The 4,395-nt window shown below is 41.4% G+C and overlaps 1 non-coding gene across 1 annotated transcript; it reads right to left on the reverse strand.

Moving 5' to 3' along the window:
• Positions 1 to 411: 411 nt before the first annotated feature.
• LOC129551827 (U2 spliceosomal RNA) lies at positions 412 to 603 on the reverse strand. The gene has a single exon (XR_008685143.2). It is a non-coding gene; the product is annotated as a U2 spliceosomal RNA (small nuclear RNA).
• Between the last annotated feature and the right edge of the window lie 3,792 nt (positions 604 to 4,395).

Consider the following 4,395-nt stretch of genomic DNA (forward strand, 5'->3'; position numbering starts at 1 on the left):
CCACTCCAGTATTCTTGCCTGGAGAATCCCATGGATGGAGAAGCCTGGTAGACTACAGTCCACGGGGTCGCAAAGAGTCGGACACGACTGAGCGACTGAACAGAACAGAACAGAAACTACAGGGAGGAAACATAGCCCTACCCATCAATAGAAAATTGGATTAAAGATTTAGTGAGCATGACCTTACCCATCAAAACAGAACCCAGTTTTCCCCACAAGCCATCCCTCCCGTTAATAAGCTTCCCCAAGCCTCTTGTCCTCATCCATCAGAGAACAGACAGAACGAAAGCCACATCACAGAAAACTAACCAAGCTAATCATATTTTAGTCTTTCTGATTTTGGTAAAACCATTGCCATGAAATAAGCTTTACAGTCATGCAATATGACTCATATTTAAATCAAATTATTGAATTGGGTGAATTTAGATGTCAGTAAATGACCCTTTTGAGAAAGCATGCTTATATTTAAATTGATCTCATGTGAAAATGGACCAGACCCATGGAATTCCATTCATCACAATGTTTTATAGATAGCTTTCCACTTAATTAAACTGATAAGAACAGATACTACACTTGATCTTACCCGAAAGACTGAGAAAACATTTCACAAGATGGTGGAGTAGAAGGATGTGCACTCATCTCCTGTGAGAACTCCAAATTACAACTTGCTGCCGAACAACCACTGACAGGAGAATGTTGGATCCCACTAAAAAGAAAAAAGATACCCTATGTCCAAGGGCAAAGGATAAGCCCCAGAAATATGGTAGGAGAAGCAAAATTATCTTTAGAATCAAACCCCATACCTGCCAAAGATGCTCAGAGGCTCAAAGAAAAGCTTGTGCCTATCAGGAGACCCCACAGAGACTGAGCCAGATCTGCCTTTGAGTGTCTCTTGTGGAGGTACAGTTCAACAGTGGCCTGTCTCAGGGGAAGGGGCTCTGGGTGCCCTGGACCTGGGTGTGGCATAAACCCTTTTGGAGGAGGTCACCATTAATCCCACCATAGAGCCACAGGAACTTACAAAAGACTAGACAGCAGATTCTTGAGGGCACAAATAAAACCCTGTGTGCACCAGGACCCAGGAGAAAGGAGCAGTGACCCCAGAAGACACTGATCCAGACTTGCCTGTGGATGTCCAGGAACCTCTTGTGGAGGCTTGGATCAATGGTGGCCCACTGCAGGGTGGGGGGCATTGATTGTGGCAGTGCTTGCACAAGACATTTTGAAGGAGGTCTCCATTATCTTCATTACCTTCCCCATAGTTTGGTCTCAGGTCAAATAAAAAGGAGGGAACATAACCCCACCCATCAATAGAAAATTGGATTAAAGATTTACTGAGCATGGCCCTGCCCATCAGAACAACACCAAGTTTCTCCCACAGTCAGTCTCTCCCATCAGGAAGCTTCCATAAGCATCTTATCCTTATCCCTCAGAGCAGACAGAATGAAAACCACAATGGCAGAAAACTAACCAATCTGATCATATGAACCACAGCCTTGTCTAACTCATTGAAACTATGAGCCATGCCATGTAAGTTCACCCACGATGGATGGGTGATGGTGGAGAGTTCTGACAAAACATGGTTCATTGGAGAAGGGAATGGAAAATCACTTCACTATTCTTGCCTTGAGAACCCCATGAACACTCTGAAAGTGCAAAAATATATGACAATGAATGATGAACTCTCCAGGTTGGTAGGTGCCCAATATACTACTGGAGAAAAGTGGAGAAATAACCCCAGAAAGAATGAAGAGACAGAGCCAAAGCAGAAACAACGTCCGGTAGTGGGTGTGACTGGTGATGGAAGTAAAGTCCAATGCTGTAAAGAGCAATATTGCAAAGGAACATGGAATGTTAGGTCCATGAATCAAGGTGAACTGGAAGTGGTCAAACAGGAGATGGCAAGAGTGAACATCGACATTTTAGGAATCAGCAAACTAAAATGGACTGGAGTGGGTGAATTTAACTCAGATGACCATTATATCTACTACTGTGGGCAAGAATACCTTAGAAGAAATGGAGTAGCCATCATAGTCAACAAGAGTCCAAAATGTAGTACTTGGATGCAATCTCAAAAACGGCAGGATGATCCCTGTTCATTTCCAAGGCAAACCATTCAATATCACAGTAATCCAAGGCTATTCCCCAAACAGTAATGTGGAAGAAGCTGAAGTTGAATAGTTCTATGAAGACCTACAAGACCTTCTAGAACTAATACCTAATAAAAGACGTCCTTTTAAATATAGGGTACTAGAATGCAAAAGTAGGAAGTCAAGAGATTCCTGGTAACATGTAAATTTGGCCTTGGAGTACAAAATAAAACAGGGCAAAGGCTAACAGAGTTTTGCCAAGAGAACGCACTGGTCATAGCAAATACCCTTTTCCAACAAGACAAGAGAAGACTCTACACATGGACATAACCAGATTATCAATACCAAAATCAGATTGATTATATTCTTTGCGGCCGAAGATGGAGAAACTCTATACAGTCTCTAAAAACAAGATCAGGAGCTGACTGTCACTCAGACCATGAACTCCTTATTGTCAAATTTAGACTTAAATTGAAGAATGCTCCGGAAGTAGGTGATGGAAAGGAGGCCTGGTGTGCTATGATTCATGGGGTTGCAAAGAGTCGGACATGACTAAGTGACTGAACTGAACTGAACTGAGGGGAAAAAAACTAGACCATTCAGGTATGACCTAAATCAAATCCGGTAAAATTATACAGTGGAAGTGACAAATAGCTTTAAGGGATTAGATCTGATAGAGTGCCTGAAGAACTGTGGACAGAGGTTCATGACATTGTACAGGAGGCAGTGATCAAGGCCATCCCCAAGAGAAAGAAATGGATAAACCCAAAATGGTTGTCTGAGGAGGCCTTATAAATAGCTGAGAAAAGAAGAGAAGCTAAAGGCAAAGGAGAAAAGGAAAGATATACCCATCTGAGTGCAGAGTTTCAAAGAACAGCAAGGAGATGTAAGAAAGCTTTCCTCAGTGATCAGTGCAAAGAAATAGAGGAAAGCAATAGAATGGGAATGACTAGAGATCACTTGAGGAAAATTAGAGATACCAAGGGAAAATTGCATGCAAAAATGGGCACAATAAAGGACAGAAACTCTACGATGTAACAGAAGAAAAAAATATTAAGGAGAGGAGGCAAGGATACAGAGAAGAACTATTCAAAAACAATTTTATGACCTAGATAACAAAGATGGTGTGATCACTCACCCAGAGCCAGACGTCCTGGAATGCGAAGTCAAGTGGGCCTTAAGAAGCATCACTATGAACAGTGGAGGTGATGGAATTCCAGTTGAAATATTTCAAATCCAAAAAGATAATGCTGTGAAAGTGCTGCACTCAATATGCCAGCAAATTTAGAAATCTCAGCAGTGGCCACATGACTGGAAAAGGTCAGTTTTCATTCCAGTCCTTGAGAAAGCCAATGCCAAAGAATACTCAAACTACCTCACAATTGCACTATTCTCACAGGCTAGCAAAGTAATGCTCAAAATTATCCAAACCAGAGTTCAGCATTATTTGAACCCTGCACTTCCAGTTTTCAAGCAGGATTTCAAAAAGACAGAGGAACCAGAGATCAAGGTATCAATAAATGTTGCATCACAGAAAAAGCAAAAGAGTTCCAGAAAAACATCTACTTCTGCTTTATTGACTAGCCAAAACTTTTTCCTACATAAATCACAACAAACTGATGAAAATACTTAGAGATGGGAATACCAGACCACCTTACCTGCCTCCTGAGAAATCTGTATGCAAGTTAAGAAGCAACAGTCATAACTGGACACAGGACAACATACTAGTTCCAAATAAGGAAAAGCGTACATCAAGGCTGTATATTGTCACCCTGCTTATTTAACTAAAATCCAGAGTACATCCATGAGAAATGCTGGGCTGGGAGAAGCACAAGCTGGAATCAAGATTGCCGGGAGAAATATCAATAACCTCAGACATGCTGATGACACCATCCTTATGACAGAAATTGAAGAACTAAAGAGCCTCTTGATGAAAGTGGACGAGGAGAGTGAAAAAGCTGGCCTAATACTCAACATACATAAAACTAAGAACATGGCATCTGGTCATCACTTCATGGCAAATAGATGGGGAAACAATGGAAACAGTGAGAAACTACTTCCTCAGGTTCAATAATCACTGCAGATGGTAAGTGCAGCCATGAAATTAAAAGATGCTTGCTCTTTGGAAGAAAATCTATGACCAAATTAGACAACATGTTATAAAGCAGAGACATTGTTTTGTCAGCAAAGGTCCACCTAGTGAAAACTATGATTTTTCCAGTAGTAATGTATGGATGTAAGATTTGGACTACAAAGAAAGCTGAGCCCCGAAGAATTGATGCTTTTGAACCGTGGTGTTGGAGAA

Source organism: Moschus berezovskii, chromosome 17 (genome assembly GCF_049115385.1).
Source record: "Moschus berezovskii isolate FMDL1 chromosome 17, NW_MosBer_1.0, whole genome shotgun sequence".
NCBI classification, from domain to species: domain Eukaryota; kingdom Metazoa; phylum Chordata; class Mammalia; order Artiodactyla; family Moschidae; genus Moschus; species Moschus berezovskii.